General features: G+C 38.1%; 1 long non-coding RNA gene and 1 pseudogene across 1 annotated transcript; one reads left to right on the top strand and one right to left on the bottom strand.

Moving 5' to 3' along the window:
- Positions 1-534: 534 nt before the first annotated feature.
- Positions 535-7,858, bottom strand: LOC137238110 (uncharacterized). The gene is made up of 3 exons (XR_010949105.1): positions 7,624-7,858; positions 7,359-7,557; positions 535-1,552 (listed from the first exon to the last, which is right to left on the bottom strand). It is a non-coding gene; the product is annotated as an uncharacterized lncRNA (long non-coding RNA).
- Positions 7,859-17,406: 9,548 nt separating this feature from the next.
- Positions 17,407-24,689, top strand: LOC137237860 (T-complex protein 1 subunit eta-like; annotated as a pseudogene).
- Positions 24,690-24,897: the final 208 nt, after the last annotated feature.

Below are 24,897 nucleotides of genomic sequence, written 5' to 3'. Positions count from 1 at the left end.
CAGAAAATTGGAGTACCCGAACGAAGCTTATGTCAACATTGCCAGGCCCTTAAGGCCGAGCCACAATGAAGTTTTTCATATACCCTACAAGACAGGTACTCGTTATATAATCGATTACTTAATCATCACCGATAACTTGGTCACCAGTTATCGTCTTAATCACTTTTATATTGATGTCGGGCAAAAAGTAACGCACGCGCTCTCTCAAAATAGTGTACGTGTGACCCGCTTTCTCGCTCTTTCCTATTGTGTTTTCGACATCCCTTCTCGCTCGATGTTATTTACATTTTGAAGTTACTTTATTAGGTATGTTTTCGTTATCGCTAACAAAACATATGCAACAACAACAACACGGGTAACTGGCTTGCCGGTTATCCGTACCGGTTACCTTCTTTCAATCCGCTTTTTACATGAATTAAACTCGTCCTTTTTGTTTAAATAATATTTAATTAATAAATAATGCATATGTAAAATGGTTTTTACAGTTAAAATCATATCCTATTATTATAGTAATTTTTATATATGTGCGTTTTGAGATGTACAAACTATATAAATACAGTAACGTCTATTCGTAGTCGTGCTCTTTCCGAGGCCTTGTTTTGAAGTTCAGAGGGGCGCTGCCTTATTTTTCCTGCGCTGGTGGTGTTGCTGGACGCAGCGGAATATAGGTAGCATGTCAGGAGTATCACCAGAAGCCAAAGAAGCATTGTGATTCATTTCGTCACCTCCGCTTTCTTTCATATCCGGAGTCATTCCATACTAGTCATTATAAATAGCATGTAGATGCCACATAGGTGTAACCATACCCCCAGGATTTTGCCGTTCAAATCTTATGGTGTACAATGAGCAAACTTTTCATAAACGTGCGCTTGTATTTGTTCTAAATTCTTCACCACATTCTAAACATAGAAAATATGTTCTTTCATCGACTGTTTTCTCATGTTCCTGTATTAAGTGTTTGCGTAAATACCATTGTGATGCAAATTCTTGATTACAATATGGACAAACAGTTAATTCTACACTTTTCGTTGGTACATCGATTGTTTCAGCGTGTTGTGCACGTAAATGAAAATTCATACTTGAATGTGCTTTAGTCTTCCAATCGCATAATTTACATTTTAAATAATAACTATTGGGCATATGAGAAATCTTATGGTCCAATTATTTGTTGAAGCTTGGTGTAGCTGCCTGAAAGTCACACAATTTACATCTTTCACCACGTTCGTTATATTTAAATTGTAAATATTCTGGTTTCTCCAGACGATGCATAAAGTTTATATGCTTTTTCCAACAATATGCCCAATTGAATTCAAATTCTCGCATTGGGCATTGTCTCATGATAAATTTTCCATAAAGATACTGTGCACTCTTTATGTATATTGTTGTTGTTGTTGTTGTTATGGTGCTGGAAAACCTTCCGATATTGAAAGTCATTGATTTGTGTAATCTCAACGTAGCTAAATAATCCCACAACCGCGTTTGCGGTAACTATTACATTTGAAGGCGCTTAAGTTACAGGAATAGCTGACATGCCTTGCATAACCAGTTGACTCTAAAGTAAAAACCAAAACAAAATATAAAATCAGTTTTTATGAATAACATTCTTAAAGTATGCTCTTACAACAATCTGAGTCGTGGCTACATATCTCTTAAGGTAGTTTGGTGTTCCCCATTGTATAGACGTAGGTACTATATGTGGTCCACCATACAAATTAACATTAGCAGTTACATTATTTACATAAACATAGCTTGCTCTTTGTGCTGGCATAAATATAGCATACATTGGTCCATTTTGATGTACACCAAGCGCTGGTACAAGTACTTTTGAATGCTTACTGGATTATAAATTAGATTTCCAGCAGTGTTCCGGTTGTGCCAATATGTATTAAGCTGCTCCGTCTCTTGGTACGGCTGTATAAGTGTGGGCGGGTGCTATGTATTACAAGTCTGTTGCGTGGCCAAATTATTGCTGTTGGTTGAACATATCGATAGAGCACTCAGCCAAGCGAACCCTCCTGAATATCACCAAGGAGGGCTCGGGCAAAGGTAATATTATCACGTCCTGTAACCTGGAGGAATTGAAAGAGAAGATCCCAATCTCTCAACTCCAGAGGGATGATATCTTCAGCCTGGTAGTTTTTGAGAAAAGATACAAAGTAGATTTGGGATACAAGATTACAGCGGCTACACAAGATCGTATGGTACACCGATGGCTCGAAGACGCCAGAGGGGATTGGAGTCGGAGACTTCTGACCCAGAGCCAAAATATCAGTACCACTGAAAGCACACCCGATCATTTTTCAAGTCGAAGTATTCGCAGTAAATCAGTATGCTGAGCTGAAACTTCAGCGCAGATACTCCAATGAAACAATTGCCATACTCAGTCAAACAGTCTGACCCCACTAAAGGCAATTGCAGCGTTCGAAATAAAGTCAGCACTGACCCTTGAGTGCGTAGAAAAGCTGAATCAATTAGAAGCACACAACGTAGTACTTTCGGCCCGGTTCCAGGCCACAGGGGAGTAGAGGGTAATGAGCAGGCGGACAACCTGTGTCCCGAGTCGTCCCTGTCAGTTGTCTCACACCAGGTTTGGCGCAATACGCCTGGTTTGGGACAATCTAAGTTACTGTTAGGAGGTTATAGCACAAGTCGCTTTAGGGCAAAATAGGTCTCTCGAAAGATAACCTTAGAATCCTTACAGCTATTCTTACAGGACATTGTAGGCTGGACAGCTGTATGCAGAAACTGGGCAGTCAATACACATTTTGTGATCGATCAGGAGCTGGCAGACCATATCCTTCTGGAACGCGACGCAATCTCAAGACGTAGGGCAAAATTTATGGGCTCACCATTGCCATAGCTGAGGGCACAATAGACCTGTGGTCGCAGTGCACCCTCAACAAATTATCTATCATTAAGGTACTAGCCCGACCATCGCGGGAACTATTAATATGACCACATTAAACCTTCTAGGCATTGAATATTAATAATGACAACAATGCAAAAGTCTGCTTAAATTTACCATTTTCTATGGAATGCTCGATAAATAACTTTCCACAACTTGAATCAGCAATGAAAAGAGCAAAATTTACTAAAATTTTAACTGGCTGTGGGTAATAAGGTGTCGATGTCCTCTCTTAACTCAATGTTATTACAACGGCGACGCGAATGATGACAAAATGACAAAAATCTTGTAAATCTATCATTGAGTGTGTGGTTTACACTGAATATAATTTATTAATTTCTCCCTTTCAAATGCAGTTCAATGCATACATACATATGTATTTTGCTCTCCAAACGCTAATTAAAAAAATCAATTGTTATCTACATGAACTACGAACTATTTGCATTCTTCAGTTGATTATCAACAAAAGTATTACAAATTACACAGGCCTGCAAAAATAGGTTTTTTTATACTCAGTTGAGCAGAGCTCACAGAGTATATTAAGTTTGATTGGATAACGGTTGGTTGTACATATATAAAGGAATCGAGATAGATATAGACTTCCATATATCAAAATAATCAGGATCCAAAAAAAATTTGATTGAGCCATGTCCGTCCGTCCGTCCGTCCGTTAACACGATAACTTGAGTAAATTTTGAGGTATCTTGATGAAATTTGGTATGTAGGTTCCTGAGCACTCATCTCAGATCGCTATTTAAAATGAACGATATCGGACTATAACCACGCCCACTTTTTCGATATCGAAAATTTCGAAAAACCGAAAAAATGCGATACTTCATTGCCAAAGGCGGTTAAAGCGATGAAACTTGGTAGATGGGTTGACGTTATGACGCAGAATATAAAATTAGTAAGATTTTGGACAATGGGCGTGGCACCGCCCACTTTTACAAGAAGGTAATTTAAATGTTTTGCAAGCTGTAATTTGGCAGTCGTTGAAGATATCATGATGAAATTTGGCAGGAACGTTACTACTATTACTATATATGTGCTAAATAAAAATTAGCAAAATTGGATGAAGAACACGCCCATTTTTTAAAAAATTTTTATTTTAAATTCAAAAATTAACAAAAAATTTAATATCTTTACTGTATATAAGTAAATTAAGTCAAAATTCAACTCCAGTAATGACATGATGCAACAAAATACAAAAATAAAAGAAAATTTCAAAATGGGCGTGGCTCCGCCCATTTTCATTTAGTGTGTCTAGAATACTTTTAATGCCATAAGTCGAACAAAAATTTACCAATCCTTTTGAAATTTGGTAGGAGCATAGATTCTATGACGTTAACTGTTCTCTATGAAAATGGGCGAAATCGGTGGAAGCCACGCCCAGTTTTTATACACAGTCCACCGTCTGTCCTTCCGCTCGGCCGTTAACACAATAACTTGAGCAAAAACCGATATATCTTTACTAAACTTAGCCCACGTACTTATCTGAACTCACTTTATCTTGGTATAAAAAATGGCCGAAATCCGACCATAACCACGCCCACTTTATCGATATCGAAAATTACGAAAAATTAAAAAAATGCCATAATTCTATACCAAATACGAAAAAAGGGATGAAACATGGTAACTGGATTGGTTTATTGACGCAAAATATAACTTTGGAAAAAACTTTGTAAAATGGGTGTGACACCTACCATATTAAGTAGAAGAAAATGAAAAAGTTCTACAAGGCGAAATCAACAGCCCTTGGAATCTTGGCAGGAATACTGTTAGTGTTATTGAATATATAAATAAATTAGCAGTACCCGACAGATGATTTTCTGGATCACCTGATCCACATTTGGTCGATATCGCGAGAACGCCTTCACATATACATCTAAGGGCCAGTCGCTTTTAAAACCCTCATTAATACCTTTAATTTGATATCCATATCGTACAAACACATTCTAGAGTCAACCCTGGCCCACCCTAATGGCGATATCTCGAAAAGGCGTGCACCTATAGACCTAATGCCCACTCCCTCTTAAAATGCTCAGTAACACCTTTCGTTTGATACCCATATCGTACAAACATTCTAGAGTCACCCCTGGTCCACCCTAATGGCGATATCTCGAAAAGGCGTCCACCTATAGACCTAATGCCCACTCCCTCTTAAAATGCTCAGTAACACCTTTCGTTTGATACCCATATCGTACAAACATTCTAGAGTCACCCTTGGTCAACCTTTATGGCGATATCTCGAAAAGGCGTCCACCTATAGAACTGAGGATTACTCCCTTTTAAAATACTCATTACCACCTTTCATTTGATACCCATATCGTACAAACACATTCTAGAGTCACCCTGGCCCACCCTAATGGCGATATCTCGAAAAGGCGCCCACCTATAGACCTAATGCCCACTTTCTCTTAAAATGCTCAGTAACACCTTTCGTTTGATACCCATATCGTACAAACATTCTAGAGTCACCCCTGGCCCACCCTAATGGCGATATCTCGAAAAGGCGTCCACCTATAGACCTAGTGCCCACTCCCTCTTAAAATGCTCAGTAACACCTTTCGTTTTATACCCATATCGTACAAACATTCTAGAGTCACCCTTGGTCCACCTTTATGGCGATATCTCGAAAAGGCGTCCACCTATAGAACTAAGGATTACTCCCTTTTAAAATACTCATTACCACCTTTCATTTGATACCCATATCGTACAAACACATTCCAGAGTCACCCCTGGCCCACCCTAATGGCGATATCTCGAAAAGGCGTCCACCTATGGACCTAATGCCCACTCCCTCTTAAAATGCTCAGTAACACCTTTCGTTTGATACCCATATCGTACAAACACATTCTAGAGTCACCCCTGGCCCACCCTAATGGCGACATTTCGAAAAGGCGTCCACCTATAGACCTAATGCCCACTCCCTCTTAAAACGCTCAGTAACACCTTTCATTTGATTCCCATATCGTACAACTAGAGACACCCCTGGTCCACCTTTATGGCGATATCTCGAAACGGCGTCCACCTAGGGAACTAAGGATCACTCCTTTTCAAAATACTCATTAACAGCTTTCATTTTATACCCATATCGTACAAACATATTCTAGAGTCACCCCTGGTCCACCTTTATGGGGATTTCTCGAAAAGGCGTTCACCTATAGAACTAAAGCCCATTCCCTTTTAAAATACTCATTATCACCTTTCATTTGATACCCATATCGTACAAACACATTCTAGAGTCAGCCCTGGTCCACCTTTATGGCGATATCCCTAAATGGCGTCCATCCATAGAACTATAGCTACTCTCTCTTAAAATACTCTTTAATACCTTCCATTTGATACACATGTCATACAACCACATTCCAGGGTTACCCTAGGTTCATTTTCCTACATGGTGATTTTCCTTATTTTGTCTCCATAGCTCTCAACTGAGTATGTAATGTTCGGTTACACCCGAACTTAGCCTTCCTTACTTGTTTTGTTTTGTTTTGGATCAGGAGGTCATTTCCGACGTATTTTTTCGCGCCGAATCCGTACTTACATTTGGCCCAGCACGTCAGGATTTTGAGATATCCTAACCTAAAAGTGCGAAAAACGCATTATTAGAGTTAATTTTGTAATAACAGGAAATTTTTCTGTGCATATCTGCTTACAGTATCTTTGAGAACAACTCTTTCCCCACAAAATCTAGTTTCGAACGCCTCGGTTCGATTTTTTCCGGAGATATGGTCAATTCAAGTTGGGGTCTGTTGTCGAAGTCACATACCATGAGATATCCTAACCCGAAAGTGCGAAAAAGGCTGTTTTTCGCATTAGAAGAGTTTATTTTGTAATAACAGGAAATTTTTCTGTGCAAATCTGCTTGCAGTATCTTTGAGAACAACTCTTCCCTCACAAAATCCATTTTCTAACGCCACGATTTGATTTTTTTTTAGTAGCACTTTTAGTACCCTTATTGGCTCCGCCATTTCGAAATTTTATAGTCTTATAGCGAATTTGTAATCAGCAAAACCGAAAATCTCTAGATACAAGTTGTCGTGAAAAACCGATTGCAAAGTTTAGCGTCCACCTCATGATATGTGATTTCGACAACAGACCCCAACTTGAATTTACCACATCTCGGGAAAAAAAATCGAATCGAGGCGTTCGAAAATGGATTTTGTGGGGAAAAAGTTGTTCTCAAAGATACTGTAAGCATATTTGCACAAAAAAATTTCCTTTATTAAGATATAAACTCAAAAAATGCTAAAAACAGCGGTTTTCGTACATTTAGGTTAGGATATCTCAAAAACCTGACGTGCTGGACCAAGGACGGATTCGGACTCATCACGCAGAAATACGTCAGAAATGACTTCCTGATCCGAAACAAAAAACCTTGCAGGCCGTGTTATCACTAACAAATTCATACATGTTGTTTATATATTTAATATGGAGGAAATTTACTTACCCTTTCTGGTGCGATGATTCCTGCACAATTGTGCCCGGCTATACGCGATTTATTTTGCCTTAAAAGAGCGTGCTTAATGCGAATCATGTCATGTTGTGGTAATGCAAACAATCAAATGCTTCTAGGATAGCAGCAGCAGCTCCCGGTGGCGGTACATAAATAACAGTTGCATGCGGATCAGTTGCTTTTTTTGCTTAGCCTACATATTGAATTTTAATTCACATTACATTATCTGCTATTGCAATTTTTAATCAATATAAATTACCGAGGCAAATGCTGGCAAACCAATATGCGTAGTGTTACACTTTTTTGGGGAAATAGCTCCAACCAGTTTGGTACCGACGCTTGTTGGCTGTGAAAGGTACTTTCTTTGCCGGTAAATCTTTGGCAAATAACACGTGAATCTGTATTTAATTGTAGGTTTTCTCTTGTTTTGGCATATTCTGAGCTGAAGCGCACCCCAGCAGAGATGATATCTATTAAAATAATATATGCAACATTTTTTTTATTATACATTTGTACTTCCCTTGCAAGACAACAAAAGTAAATTGTCTACAAAAGTAAATTGTCTACTGGAAATGATCCTTAACCAAAAAACCACGAAACTGTTCTGAAAAAATCACAAAGAACCAAGAAACTATCCCGACAACAACCTCGAAAATAGTGCCGAAAGATTCCGTAAAATATCACGTATTAGCTCCTAAATAAGCGCGAATTGACACCAAAAAGTTCCGGAAATTATCCGCAAATAGTACCGAAGTGATAGCGAAATATTCATGAATTGATTCGGAAAAAATCCCAAAATAGCTTTATACGAGTTTCAATTATCATTAATTTAAGTCAATATGCCTACAATTTTAGCAATAAATGTTCACCCCTCCCACATCGAGAAAACAAAATACTGTGACGAATATTAGCAACACTAAGGGATACTATCATCTCTAAGCTCTCCCAGCGGGTTAGGGGGTCAGAATATACCCTCGGTAGGTATGCCTGTCGTAAGAGGCGACTAAAATATCAGATTCAAGGGGCTGAGTAGCGCAACCCTTCAGGTTGCCAGCGCAATATACAGCTTCTCTAAACCCAATTGTCAACCTCATCTATCCGCGGCGAATCCTGTTTCACTAACAGACGAGGCTCTGGCGACCCCAAGCTCCTCATGGAACTTGGGGCTGGGGAGGAAGGGATGGCCTGAAGTTTTAATGTGGCCATATAAATCGTTCCCGAGATGATCGGGCTATCATCTTAATGGTGTTGTGTTACCGGAGCGTACCGGATCTGCATCCGGCAAAGGACCATCACATCGATAATACTCCCCAAAGCCTTCGGGGAGCAACCTTATCGCTACAACAACAACAACAACATTGCACGTTAAAAATTCAGGCAAATATTTGACAATACTATATACATTTATAGTATATACAAAATATCAAAAATTATACATTGCTCGTTAACAATTCAGGCTAATTGATAAAAGTATTTACATAAATATTTACAAATTCCGTCGCAGTGATAGTCCAGGAGAAAAAGCTTAGGTCGCAAGTTGACATGGTGGAGAGAAGGTGCCTCTCTTTAATTGTACAAGCTGCTTGGAAAAGTACGATATGCGCATATTTAAAAAAAAAATAATAATTTACTTATATAAAGAAAAAACATTTATGCCCTTAGAAAGGATAAGAAATGCGAAAGTCAAGAACAAGGAATGAGCGTACAACCTATGTGAAAGTATCTTTTAAAGACACAAATCGACAGAATACTTCTAATTGGACGTATTAGAACTATGCAGATAGACACCCGGACTTAAAAATAACATTTATAAGTTAAATGCCTAAATGGTATATATTTAATTTTAATGTGTGCCGATTTTTTATTAAAATTGTTTAGTAGAAAATATGTCCGAATTCTTATAAAAATATATTTTACAGAGTCGGGGTTGCAATTGCTGCAACAATAGTATGGCTCTACCTCTGGCATTTTTTCAAATAAAATTTGAGTAAACCCAACCGAGGAATTTTTTTCTAATTTGGACATAAAATCGACAAATTCGGACGGAGGACACACGAGGTTACAATTTGCAAATTGCTTCTCCTGAGTGAACAAGAATTCTTTTTCTGTTATTTCCGATCCAAATCTTGGAAGAGGCACTAAACATTTATGAAGTTTGGAATATTTTAAATACATATATCCACAAAAATAGACAAATGCACTACGATGTAAAAAACTACTTTCCTCGAAATCAACTGAAATTTCGATTTGGACATTTTTAAAATTAACTGGTTTTGGCCTAAGTACCTTTGTGCATCTGTGAAGCCACGACTTCTTAGCTCCAAAGCTTTTATGCTGCTGTAGTTGCAGCCAGGGTTACGTGGCCAACTTTGAACAAAGTGTTCAAGTGTTGTTCTGGATGGCCACGTTAATAAGGGCTTGAAATACCTATAGGCTATAGGGGCAATAAACTTAACTGAAAGAGCTAGCGTTTTAAGTTCCCTATCGATGCCCTTGTGCATTGCGCTGGGTATTTTTTAGGCAATTCCTCACACATAGTGCTACATGTGGAGGTAACATGCTGCATAGATCTTCGACTTGACTACTCTGCCTTGCTTCAGTCAAATCTGGAATGACCTGATCTGATCTGCTGCCCCAGCTCCTCATCTTTTTCCCTCAACACTTCCTGGTATTTTCTTTTCCTTGGAGTTCCATCAGTGAGGTAATTATATGTTTGAGTTTGTCTACTATTAGCCCATGTTGCAATGAGAGAACTTTCTAAAGAAGAGTTTAACCAGGGATGCTTAACGAACGAAACGATATCATTTCGTTACGATAATCAACGTTAATAAACGAAACGAAGTCATTTCGTTTCGTTTATTAACGTTAAGAACGCCAAATTAACGTTAATTTGACGATCTTAACGTTAGTCACTTCGTTTCGTTTATTAACGTTGATTATCGTAACGAAATGATATCGTTTCGTTCGTTAAGCATGCCTGAGTTTAACTCAACAGGGGGTTGATGGGTCTCCTCCTCGCTTTCTGCCTCAATGGGCGAAATGCCTATCGGTTGAAAATCTTCTACACCTAGAACTATCATACTCTCAGCTGTACTCTCTAAATCCTTTTTCCCTTTAACTATCACTTTAGGCTCTACAATTTTTAAATTCTTATCAGGCAAAGCTGATTTGATAAGAAGACGCCCCTTTCTCATTCCTGGAGAAAGGTGCCTTTGGCAAGCAAAAATGCATTTGGGGGTCGGGCCAGAAACCCCCAACAGCCGCAGCCATTCACTCCGCCTAGTTAAAGCAAAACAAAATAATAGGTAAACAAACAAAAAAAAACAACAAAGCATAAAAGTGATTTTAAAAATTAGTGGGGAGCAACAAAAGAAATAATTGAAGCTAGCAAGGTTATTAAAATAAAATAAAATATGCAACCAAAAAAGCGGAATTATTTTATATTAAGTGTGGGTAACCTTTAACCATTAAAAATAAAAATAAATGTTCAATTCAAACAAAAAAGCGGAATTATTTTATTTAAATTATGGGTAACATTTCACAATAATAAGTTAGTGGGAACTCACGTTGGGTATATAATGTTAGGTCTCGCCCCAAGTTTGACATCCTTACTTGTTCGATGAAAATGATTAGCTGGAACTGCTTTTTCGCTCCCGTTCGGGGCCAATGAAATAGTACCAAGAATGAACTAGAAATCAGCTGTAAAATTTTACACTACATCGTAACTATCGAAAAAGGGCCAATAAAGAACTAGTTCTAAAGTGCAAATTTGGATATAGTTAGGAACTAGTGAAAATGTAATGCAGCGGGGACAATTTGCACCGCCTATCACATGGTCATGTAAAATTCGCCATTTGAAATCACGCAAAAAAATAGATATATGGCAAACTATTAGTGGCTCAGAATGTAGTAGAAATGAACTAGTTTTGAACTAGAGATTCTCCTTATACCTATATGACACTACTTTATTTTCTCTGTATTTTTCTATTATATTTTTTGTCGCCTTCCCTCGTAATATGATTTCACGACCGGTGTGTGTAAACTAATTCCCAAAAACGAACGAAATACAAGAAAATTACAATCTAAAAACATTACAATTGAGCTTTAATTGTTTTATTACTATTTACTTATTATTATTTACTATTATGTATTTTATGGAAAACCGAAGGTGGAGAAATGGTTGGGGAAATCTTCGGTCACGAGCAGCATTTGCATTATATTGTCTTGAAGAATATCTTAATAATAAAATTTTTAACTACAATTTTTTTCTGAACTTCATGATTGAAAAAATGTGTGTATGTGAAGGAAACAAGATTTTCAATGAAAATTAAAATTTTAACAAGTATAAAATTCACTATTCAGTCAACAAATATAGTCAGAAAAGATTCCGAAAGCTGAATTAAAAATGATTATAAATGTTTGACCACCCAAAGTAAACACATTTGATTCAAATATGTTTCCAAAATCTGACTGGAAAACTATATACAGTTTTTGATCATCAAAGGTAAGCATATTTGATTATTCTTTTTGTTGGTTTTTATGAAATATTAAAATTTAGTCATTAAAGGACTTGAAAAATTATTCCAAAAAGTGATCGAAAAATGCTTTTCAGTTTTTGATCATCAAAGTATTCATATTTGTTTATTTCTTTTGCTCAATTGTATGATAACTCATTGTATAGAAAGAGTAATCAAATTGTATTTATATGTTAGAAAATTCAAAATTCAATCATTTAAATGCTGAGTGGGCGAGTCAAAATAAAGTAGTGTCATACAGGTATTATGGTATAGTATGGTATGGAATTTAATTGACAATTTATAAAATATATTTGGTAAAAAGGTAAAAGTCTAGTTGAGGTGTCGACTGCTAAAACGCGTCGAATCAAAAAGCAGAGAGGTGTCAGAACACATGCCTTGACCTCGACAACAATAATCCAAAGGCGGAAAATGAAAATTTTAACTCGTTCAAAAGATATTAAAGAAAAACCGAAAAATGACCCGAGAGTCCCTCCGAAACCGGGGGTGGAATCCATAGTATTTTTGCGAAGAACACCTTTTTGCGTTGGAGGCCTGCGGCCGCGATTATAAAAAATTACCCTGACCGGTCCACCAATGGGGTGGCATCAAAATTAAATGCGTGCAAAATCTATTTGCAAACAAAATTTTTGCACGCGTATTAGCAGTCGACCCCTCAACTAGGCTTTTACCGGTAAAAATTTGTATAATATATAGAAAAAATTTAAACATTAATAGTCTACTCACATTTCTGCCTCCAAAAGAAAGGCATTTAGTGGAACTCCTAATCCACATCCAACGATGCATACTCTACACCATTTGTCTGGAATAAGAAAAATAAATAAATAGATTAACTTAAAAATCCAGACCATTTCATCATATATTTGTACATTTGTGAAATAACTTATGTAAATTCTTTACTTTAGCTCACAACTGCTAAAACTCGACCAAAAATATCGGGAGAGGTGTCAGAAGAAGCATTTTGATCCCAGGACCATGAATCCGAGAGCGATCCTTCGGCCGCGTTTAAAAAAAATTACCCTGGGTGGGTCCAACACCGGTTTGGAGACCAAAACTATATCCGCGCAAAACACTTTTACCCACAGTTTTTCTTGTGGGTACTACAAAATCATCAAAATTACAACAACCATATTAAAATTTTCAATTTTGTTTGCAAATATCTCCGAAACGAAATAAAGCGCGTCTTTTGACATCTCTCCCGATATTTTTGGTCGAGTTTTAGCAGTTGTGAGCTAAAGTAAGGAATTACCATAAGTTATTTCACAAATTTACAATATCTACATATCGCCGGCCTCTCGCCAGAAAAATGGTTCTTCGTCTTCTGACAACACTCTCGATTTTTGGACGGAGTTTTAGCTGCAAAGCATTAACCATGTTTCTGGCCATGTTGGCGACGATATTTATGTTTAAAACTTACCAAATTGTTGTTATTGGGAAAATGTTGATATCTGAAATAAAACGAAATATTATTAGTATTACACATAAACTTACAAAAATGTACATTTTAGAAATTGACAATAACAACATAATCTAACACTTCATACAAATACCTACCCAATAAGTTTCCTTTGTTGCCTCTGGAAACCTGGAAAAGAAAAGAAATAAAGGAATATATTATTAAAATTCAATAATAATGTATAAATTAAATTTCACTTATACACTATGGTAGAAACGTTGAAATAAATGTTTGAAATTTCGTGTATGTATGTGTGCATAACAGGGTTGCTTCAAAAAGGTTCAACACTAAAAATTTAGAAACTTGTCAGCTCAAAGATTTATATTCTGTATAAAAAGTTTTGACAAAATGACTTTTTTAATTCTTATATCGGCATATATAATTCTAAATATCGGCATATCTGCGACAATAAGTAATATTTGTAGAAATGTAGAACGGTTTGATGTATTTTATGTTAATTTTATTTGCTTTTCATGAAATTACGTTTTATGTGGTTGTGTTATGCCAATTTCACACATAGGCTTAATGAAATAATTAATGAACTTTTCTACATTAAAGACCTAATTGAACTCAATCTTCCCTACAAAATACAAATTCTTAATTATCTCATTATTGCTTTATTGAATGCCTAATCGAGTGAAAAATCCAATCGGGTTTGCTTATAACTTCGAATTTTATTGTCAATGTAAGAAATTACAATCAAAAATAAATTATTTTCAATAATTTACAAAAAGTAGAAAAACACGAAAAAATTCTAAATATAATTTTCGCTGCATTTGCTGCAAAAGATAATATGGCTTTTTCGAGATTAGTCACATATTTGGTTAGGAGCAACATCTATGGGTAGTTCCGCATGCATTTTATTTTGATTGTATTGTTGCGAATATTAGCAAAACTAAGGAGTGCTGCCAGCTCTAAGCGATGCTAAGCAGTGACGTGAATGCACATCAATAATCATCATGTATCTACATAAACGAAGCAATAACTGCGTCTACATATATGTACCATGTACGTGTACGAGCAGCAGAGAGTCAATGCACAAATACATGCATATATCTGAGATATTCCTTTAAGTATGCAATGATAAAAACTATAAAATTGTGCAATTGTAGTTACAGCTGAGAAGTTTGAGAGCTACTGGACTAGTAGATTCTGGAAGCGTCTAGAAGATGCGAACGAGGAAACCAAAGAGTATAAAAGGCGACAGATGTAGAGGCGCTGGAATTCAGTTTGATTCGAGTTGTCAAGCTGTTTCGATTAAGACGATATCTAGCGAGCAATAGCAGTTTTATTTTGAATAGTAGAGTTTCATTGAGCTATCAATCAGTGTGGTTATTAAGCAAGCTATTCGTTGCACAGTTTGAGTGTTATTGTGAAGTACTTTAATAAAGGCCATTTTGCATTATTACAAATTGGAGTTATTTATTCAACAGTTTAGTGATTCGAACTTAGCAGAGGATTGCAAATAAGAGGATTTGCAGCAAATTCGTTACAATTGGTGTCAGAAGAGGAAATGTTGAATAAATTCCGAAGATTAGGAATACAACTTGGACATGGCAAAGTTCAGTGAATTGAAGATCCAGCAACTGAAAAAGGAGTTGGAGAAGCGTGGATTAAATACAACCGGCAATAAGATCGAACTTCAAACACGGCTACGAGAGGTAATGGAGTCGCAAGGTATTGATGTGGACGAGTTTGTCTTTTATCCTGATGGGGACGAAACAACAACAAAAATTTTACAGTTTGAAGAAAAAATCGAGGCCGAGGTGGATGCTTTGAGAGGACGTATCGAGCAGTTGCAACTAAATCGCCCAGCAGTTTCAACGAGTAATCCAAAGGTAAAAACACCATCCCTTGACGGTTCTGTTCCTTTGCAGGTCTTTAAGCTACAATTTGAGAAGACCGCAACAGTGACCAATTGGAGTGCTGAAGATAAAGTTTCTGCACTATTCGTGGTATTGAAAGGATCTGCTGCTGAAATCCTACAGACTATTCCCGAGGGAGAGCGGAACAACTACGAAACATTGATGAGCGCTCTAGAGAGGCGATACGGAAGCGAACACAGGAAGCAGATACAGCAAATAGAGTTGCAAAACCGCTACCAAAAAGCTAATGAGACTTTGCAGGAGTTTGCGTCAGATGTCGAAAGGCTTGCACATTTGGCGAATGCCGACGCATCCGTGGAATACACCGAAAGAGTAAAAATTCAGAGCTTTATAAATGGCATACGGGACGTCGAAACGAAGCGAGCCACATACGCAAACCCAAGCCAACATTTGCGGAAACGGTATCCCATGCACTGATTCAGGAAACAGCGTCGCTTCTGTGTAATCCAGTTTTCAAAGCACGCCGTGTGGAAGTAGAAAGGCCAGAGTGGGTAGACGCAATATTGGAGGCGCTGAAAGGATCGCAAAAGCGGAGTGAAAAAGTTATCAAATGCGGGAAGTCCGGTTACATTGCACGTCATTGCGATCTTGACCTTAATAGTTCCAACAATGTCGGTTGGGCGTAAACGCAAAGCTGGAGGAGATGAGCAAGAGCGAGTAAGACGTAGAGAGCTAGATCCAGCTATTGAATGCCCTGTGATATCTGTGTCGCAAATTGGTAGAAAATCGAGCAGTCTTACCGTCAGAGGGAATGTGGATGGCAAAGAACGAGTACTGACTGTAGATACGGGCGCATCTCATTCCTTGATCCGATCTTAGTTGGTCAACAAGAAAGTAAAACTGTTACCTGGAGCAAAGTTGCGTACGGTCACTGGCGAGTATAACCAAGTTCAGGGAGAAGTGATATGTGAAGTATTGATTGGAAAGGTCATGGTTCTACACAAATTTGTTGTGGCGGAGATTGTTGATGAAGTTACATTAGGAGTGGATTTCTTGGTTGACCATGACATCAAGATCGATATGCAGAGAAGGGTGATGCGTTATGAGAACCAAGTAGTGCCACTTAACTTTAGTTTGGAAATAGGGTTCAGCAGTAATCGGGTACTGGTGGAGAAGACTCGATGAAGGCCACGAAATTCAAAGGTAAAGGTTGATGGAACAAATGGGCCAAACAAATCAAAAGCGAAGGTACCTGTGAGGAAAAAACACTGGCATTGAAAACCCCAAAGCCCTAACGGACGTACTAAAACGAAGAAAGAATGCAAGGGTGGTTTCAAGCCAAGGCACACTACTGTTGTGAAGCGTCGGAACGATACGGATTATGCAAAGCAAATCCGTCCAGCGCAAGCTCTGCGAAGTAGTTCTTCATTGGCCGAGCAACAGAGTGCGAGGGAACGATCCAGGATAATGAGTAGATGAAACACAGGTACGGAAAGGAAAATAATTCGAAGGTTTCCGGGAGGGAGATTTGGTACTGTTATACAACCCTCACCGGCGGAAAGGTGTTCCATCCAAATTTCGGTGCAGTTGGGAAGGCCCGTGCAAGGTTGTGAAGAAGATCAGTGATACCCTCTACCGCATACAAAGCATTGAGAAACCACGGAGTAGAAGAGTGGTACATTTGGAGATGCTAGCAGCGTTTAGATCGAGAGATTTGTCTGATCGGGACGATCAGACTTAGGTGGAGGGCAGTGTTACGAATATTAGCAAAACTAAGGAGTGCTGCCAGCTCTAAGCGATGCTAAGCAGTGACGTGAATGCACATCAATAATTCAATCATCATGTATCTACATAAACGAAACAATAACTGCGTCTACATATATGTACCATGTACGTGTACGAGCAGCAGAGAGTCAATGCACAAATACATGCATATATCTGAGATACTCCTATAAGTATGCAATGAGAAAAACTATAAAATTGTGCAATTGTAGTTACAGCTGAGAAGTTTGAGAGCTACTGTACTAGTAGATTCTGGAAGCGTCTAGAACAGGGCCATTCAAAACTGAAAGTGCATCTGTATTAGTGAGAGCGCAATCGTCGCGATGATCGTGCGGGTGAATTGATTTTTCATTTAGTCGCTTACAAGCAAGCAACGAGCTAACAACAAGCATGTGTATCGCGCATAATTTTTCATACATATTTTGATACCGATCTGCCGATACCCACCACTGATGTTGCTACGCCAAGTGCCAAGCGACGACTAACTCAATTAACGACGACAGGAGCGAATCATATGCGTGTGAATTGAGAGGGCACAATTGTGCTATGAAATGAATGGCCCTGGTCTAGAAGATGCGAACGAGGAAACCAAAGAGTATAAAAGGCGACAGATGTAGAGGCGCTGGAATTCAGTTTGATTTGAGTTGTCAAGCTGTTTCGATTAAGACGATATCTAGCGAGCAATAGCAGTATTATTTTGAATAGTAGAGTTTCATTGAGCTATCAATCAGTGTGGTTATTAAGCAAACTATTCGTTACACAGTTTGAGTGTTATTGTGAAGTACTTTAATAAAGGCCATTTTGCATTATTACAAATTGGAGTTATTTATTCAACAGTTTAGTGATTCGAACTTAGCAGAGGATTGCTAATAAGAGGATTTGCAGCAAATTCGTTACAGTATTTATAGTTAAAAAGAAAACGGCTGCTTTCAATTTTAACTATTATTTGTAAAAACGAATTATTATTTGGGACTGTTGACAGATGTTCGCTTTATGAAACAAAAGTCCCTGTATGAAAAGGGAAACTTAATTATTTCATTAAATAGAATTGTGATTCGATTAAGTTTCTGTGGGAAAACGGTATTAGGCGAATGAAATGGAGCGAAATTATAAAACTTTGCATTTCTTGGGTGTTGTGGCGAAATAATGTGCTAAACTATATTCATTTACTGGACATATAACTGAAAGTGATGTGAAATTATTGTTTAACAAATAATTTTTTTTACACCACGGCAGCCAACCATATACAGCCCAATTCTAAACGAAAATTCCGTGCGAGTTTTTTCCCTTCTCCCATTCCTCGTATTCTAAATAAAAATTCCGTGTGAGTTTTTTCACTTCTCCCTTTCCTCCTATTCTGAACAATGTTCGAAAAAGCGGAAACCGGTTATGGGAGAAAAGTAGGTATCATGAATGTGAGGGAGACCGAGATTTCTCTGCCATTTCATAGGAGTTTTTTCACTAGTTAAATTAAAGGGAATGCATCAAAATAGTTAAAGGAAATTGGTTATTTTAAGAAAGAATACTTATTTGTACAAACTTGTCCTAAAATATGTATTTACGTTCTACCACAATATTCTCACTGTTAATACAACAACAACAACAACCACAATATTCTTTATTTTAAGTCGAAAAGTATATCATAAGCAACGGAAGAGCTCTTCGCATATTTGATGCAGCCGTCCAGAAATTGCGCAAGGACATTTTAAGAAGGCTTAAATAGATCTTAGCATATGGCGAAAGGCGAACTCAACTCGACTTGGCCGCCAGAAAATTGCTTTGTAGAATGAATGCAGGCAACTCCGGCGGATTTGTGTTATTACGCTGGTCTTCTTCTTATGCTCCTCTGTTGATGTTGCTGTGGCACCAATTCATAACTCATTTCAGTGAATACCACATGAAATGCAATAATGTGCATTGCTTATACCTTATTTCTTAATTTCAAACAAATTGGCAACAATAATTAAACTTTACAATTTTTTAAACAAAATAAGAAATGCGCAAGGAAATTTCAATTGACAAAACAGCTGACTTCGAAAATTCGAAATTCCTATTCCCCAATTATTCTTCTCCCTAGGAGAAAAGAATTGGAGGAATTTTTCCGCGGGAATAAAAAAACCGCGAGAATATTTAGAATTGGTCTGATAAATTAGCCATGGCAGGAAAAGTAAAATAAAACATCAGGAACAAGAGTGAATAATTCCATGTGAAATTTTTCCGGCACGAAATAAATTGAAAAAATTGTGCAACACAGCAACACTTTTGGGCCAATATAAACCCTGTTTCAGTGTTTTGCGTTTTTGCACAAAACACTTTTTTACCGTTTTCAACCAAACCAACGACGACAACCCAGAATTTCCCGTTATGTTTTTCCGAAGTCCACCAATCGTCTTGACTTTTTCAATCATTCGGCGTATTCGGCAATGGTATCCATTTTGAATTCGCTGTCATTTTCGGTCTGCCGAATACAGCGAGTGCCTGTCAGAATGCTTGACAGATAAGTAAACACACTTGTACTTGTACACTATGCATCTTCCGATGTGGTTTCAACTGCTCTTCCGCGGTAAGCTAGACCAGTCAGAAGAGCTGAAAGTGCGGGAATTTTATATATTTTACTATCAAGCTGCAGTTACCCACGAACGTACGTACAAAAAACGGGTCAGCTGACACGACCTACCTTATGAATGAGCAATGTAAACAAAAACTCGCCGACGTTCAATGCACGTACGTACGTAAGTAAGAACGTATAAGCTGATCGCTCTCTCAATAGACAGAGTTGCCTAGTAAACTTTTGTGCGCTAAGTTTTGACCGTTTGCAATTTGTAAGCAAAAACATCTAATTAAAGTTTAAAATATTGTGGAAATAATTCAAAATAATTATGTAAAAGTGCAGATTATAAATATGTAATCTATTTATACTTAATATTAATTCCAGCCTTTTACAACATCAGAATTTAAATTAGAAGAAGCTGAACTTTCCATAAGCATGCATTCAAACAAATGGCAACATTTCTTCGTTGCCACTACGGGTATAAATTTCGCACACGTTTGAGATAGAAATAGATCTTTCGTCGCAAATGACGTTTCATTGTGTTCACCTTCATGTAATTACGGGGATTCTATTTTTGACTAGGCGAAGTTCGTCACGTTTATTTCGCGGCTTCAGGGCACTAGGTCCATTGACTTATCGAGCTCTGGCTTACGATCAAATCTCATTGGAACGATCTGGATCAACTTAATGAGAGCTGGTAGCACGAATATAAAACATCTGTTTTGTTGAAAATGAGAAGAAGAAACATACGCAAAAATTGAAGATACTGATAGAATTATTAACATTTAAATAGTTTCGAACGTAAACAAACTATTTATTTTCCTTACATTTTCTTCAAGTTGTTTACTCTTTCCGTGTTTGGTGTGGCGAAATCTTTTATGTACCCTGCAAAAATCGGGTGACCGAAAACGCACACAGTCACACGAATTTTTGACAGGGATGACGATTTGGAATGAAAAATTCTCCAAATGAAATAGCATGTTGCCAAATTTAGCTTTGCCACAATGTATCGTGCTCTCTTCCACCTACTATATTCATAGGTATTGTGAAATATGTCATTTTTGTGTGGAAAAAAATTTTAAGCGAGTCCGCCATTTTCCGCGAATTTAGCTGCAGGCCTGTGTTAATAATAACTTGGCTGAACTTGGCGATGTTGGATGCAAGTGCTTGGAAAGTGAATTTAATATGTATTTATGTTTGTAATTGTACAATATTACAAATTCTAATATTTTTCCAGAAAATAATTGTTGCACTTCGTGCACGTCTCCAACAAATGGAATCAACAACACAATACGCTTCGTTGCCTGGAAATCGAGCACAAATGGTAAACCTCAACAGCCAGGTTATCCTCTACAACAACCAGGTGCACCACGTGGTTACATGGGTCAAATGATGCCACCAACACAACCTGGACAGGCGCCACCCAAGCTGGGTTAACCTCCAATACCCGGGCACGTCCGGACGTCCTCGTTATAATGTATGCTAATACAACTAATATATTTAAAAATTTGCTGATGATTATTTTTGTGTTATTTTCTTTAGCAACCACCTGCACCTGTTACTGGTAAATATCAACAGCCGCAACAGTATGATCAAGCCCAAGGCCGTTTAGATCCCGATCAGATGTCAAATCAGATAATAAAACAGCGCTGTTGGTGCTTTTATTATTAATGAACAGGGTTTATTACCACCACTGGTGACCACAAAATATGTGGTAGAAGATCAGGGTAACTCCTCGCCACGTTACGTTAGGTATCGCTATTCGAAATTAGTGTTTTGTATGGCAATTACATTGATCTTTTTTCTTTGCAGGTCTTGTTTGTATTGCATACCTGCAACAGCTGATTTATTAAAAACAATAGCTTGGTCCATTACACTTACCGTCTAACCAATGGCACGAACGGTTGAGGGTGAATATAAGCCACCCATTGTAAATTTTGGTGAATTGGGTCCAATTAGATGTAATCGTTGCAAGGCTCATATGCAATTTGTAGATGGTGGTCGTCGTTACCAATGTCTTATGTGTAAAGTACCAACAGATGGTAAAAAAAATCTTTCACTTTTACTTGTTTTCTTTGATCCATATTTTTATGTGCAACATTTGGGCCACACCGGACGGCGTGTCGATAGATATGAACGCCCTGAACTTGTATTGGGTACATATGAATTTTTGTGTAAAAAAATGTGTGGGTACCAATAGCTCTCAAGGTAAACTTGAAATCATATCCAACATCAATGCCTCGCAATCAATTGTGGACGCTGTACGCACTACATTGGGTCCACGCAGTATGGACAAGCATATTGTTGATTCCAGTGGTAAGGCCACAATTTCAAATGATGGTGCAACCATTATGAAACTATTGGATATTGTGCATCCAGCCATAGAACTCTAATCGACATCGCCAAATCTCAAGATGCTGAGATAAGTTTTTTGTTATATTAGAATGTTTAGAATAAAAATGTTTCTCTTATCAGCTCGGCGATGGCACCACTACAGTAGTACTTTAAGCAGGTGAAATCTTAAAACAAGTTAAACCATATGTTGAGGAAGGCGTGCATGCACGTACTATCATTAAAGCTATACGTAAAGCATTATAATTATGCATGACCAAAATATGACATGGCTGTACATGTCGAAGCGCCGATCAAAGGAACAACAACGTGCTTTATTAGAAAACACGCTGCCACAGCAATGTCCTCTAAACTTATTCATCAATTATTTTCTAAAATTGTTCTGGACGCTGTACCTTCCTTTGATGGACCCAACGTCACACAAAAGATGTAAAATCGCATTATTAAATATAGTCTTGGAATTTAAGGCTGAGCGTGATAATTCTGAAAAGTACGTGTTGATAATGTTCAAGAGTATCAGAAAATTGTTGATGCTGAATGGCGTATTCTGTACAATGAACTAGCTAAGTAAGGCGTCAATGTTGTGTTATCTAAACTACCAATTGGTGATGTTGGTACACACTATTTTGCAGATTGTGATATGTTCTGTGCTGTTCGTGTACCAGAAGAAGGTTTGAAACGTACAATGAAAGCTTGTGGTGGTGCTGTTATGACTACAGCTAATGATATTAATTCAAGTGTTTTGGGTCAATGTGATTACTTTGAAGAACGTCAAGTTGGTGGTGAACGTTTCAACGTTTTCCAAGGTTTGATAGTGGGTTTGAAATTGATTTTATTTTCATAGTTTATAATTATTTAAAGGTTGCGTTAATGCTAGAACATGTACATTGATTTTACGTGGCGGTGCCGAACAATTTTTGGAAGAAACTGAGCTTCGTTACATGATGCTATAATGATTGTGAGGCGTACAATAACCATGATTCTGTTGTTGCTGGTAAGTCAAAATACAAATGTCTAGTCTTAGGGCCTCATTCTCTATTACGAAACGAACTTTCGTTGCGGATCAGAGACGAATCGCTAGTGTATTTGCACTATATTAAACGATGGCAACTTATAACTTGACAATTACTTTTGCCTTCCTGTTAGTTAGAAACGTAAAGACCGAACAAAAATTATAAAGAATATCATTGCTAGCCGAAATCGTTTGGAGGCGAATCGTTCGTCTGAGCTATCGTTCACAATACAGAATGAAGCGTTTAAATTGTTAAGTAATATAATGAAGATTGTGTCCAACTCCCGAAGAAAAAAACTATAAAATTTGCCAGTGAAATGATAATTATTGCTTTTGGTTGTTAGTTTTGAGGCATCGTCTTCGAGTGCCTTCTGATCGTATATGCCGGTTCTAGATATTTTGCGCACGGTTTCTCCCGTAGGGTCGCCCCTCCTAACTTAGGTACTTTGTACCTCTTTGTAAACAAGACCATGCATAAAGTGCCGTTGAAGCCTTCCTCACCCTCTCCTCCACGTTGAGCTTCCATGACAGCTTATTGTCTAGGATGATTTCTAGATATTTTGTGCACGGTTTCTCCCGTAGGGTCGCCCCTCCTAACTTAGGTACTTTGTACCTCTTTGTAAACAAGGTCATATGCAACGTCATCCGCGTAAACCGTAAGTTTTGCTGGTCCCTCGTAGAATCCCCTGAGCAGTTGGTTATTGACCAGCGTCCACAGCAGAGGTGATAGCACCCCTCCCTGCGGAGTGCCCCTGTCCTCTAATTTCGTGGCCGCATACAATCCCCATTGCGATGTAATCTTACTGCAGTTTAACATGCAGTCGATCCATCTGGGTAAGGATGGATGTACTTTAACGTAATTAAGACCATCCATAATCGCCCATTTATAAACACTGTTGAAAGCCCCGGCAATGTTTAAGAATACTTCTAGAGCATATTCTCTATATTCCAGGGCTTTTTCTATGCTTATTACCACCCTATGCAATGCGGTGTCTACTGACTTGCTGTTTAGGCAGGATGCCTAACTTTTCCGCATCTGATTGCGATCCCCCCAAATGCAACTCTGTAAATCGATACTCGATACTCGACTTAGTTTATAACCACCCACACCATCACCGCCACATGCATGTGCGTGCATGTACATGCACGTGTATGTGTGCTTTTGTCAGCACTCATGCATATGCATGTCGGGGTTGATGTGTGGGTGCCTTTCCCCTCCAAAACGGAGGATTTTGCGGGTCAACGGTTGTAGCTTGCTATACAACCGGCCCCTTGGATTCTAACAGCCAACCAGCTAACATCTGCCGCCAGCGATCTCTGCCGTATTTTTGCGTTTATTCAGGTAATATTGTAACTATTGCTAATTTTATATTTACCCAATAAATCATATATATTATAACGAGAAAGCTCGTCTATTTGCTTATTTTCTATCCCATACACCTATTTCCACTGAGATCGACCCCGGTGCGCCCACCTACCTCCAGGAGCAAACGCACCCCGGCCGAACATTTGGTCCTATCTCACCAGAATTTGAAATACAGCACCTAAATTACAGTCCACAACATTAGATCATAGCTGACCGCACCAAAATTGCCGTTTATCAAAGAAATTGTCACAAAAATTTGTCCGGAAAAGAATTTGCCACAACCAACAAAAAGTCGATTATTTCATACCAGCGTGCAAAAACACTGAGAGATCAAGCCATCTTGCCACATCAGCGTCAGACACTGAGCAATCGACTGCGATCTGAAGCCACTGCAACACATCACAACCTACGTGCCACTCCAAACCAGGAAACCGCCACTAAGTAAGTGCAATATTTCTTGCCACTTTTTTTTTGGTTATAATAAACTATACAAAAACCGTGTAAAAATATATATTGTGAGTGCCATACACGTAGTAATCGTATTTAACCGCGAAAAGTGTGAATAATTTATTAGTGTCGAAAAGATAATTAAGTGCAAACGCGGGACATTAACGTTGTCTTAGATCCCTTGTGACTATCTGGTCTGTCCCCCC

This window comes from Eurosta solidaginis, chromosome 1, assembly GCF_040869045.1.
Source record: "Eurosta solidaginis isolate ZX-2024a chromosome 1, ASM4086904v1, whole genome shotgun sequence".
NCBI lineage: Eukaryota > Metazoa > Arthropoda > Insecta > Diptera > Tephritidae > Eurosta > Eurosta solidaginis.
Note: the sequence above shows the minus strand (reverse complement) of the source record. Positions and strands in the feature narration are given on the sequence as shown.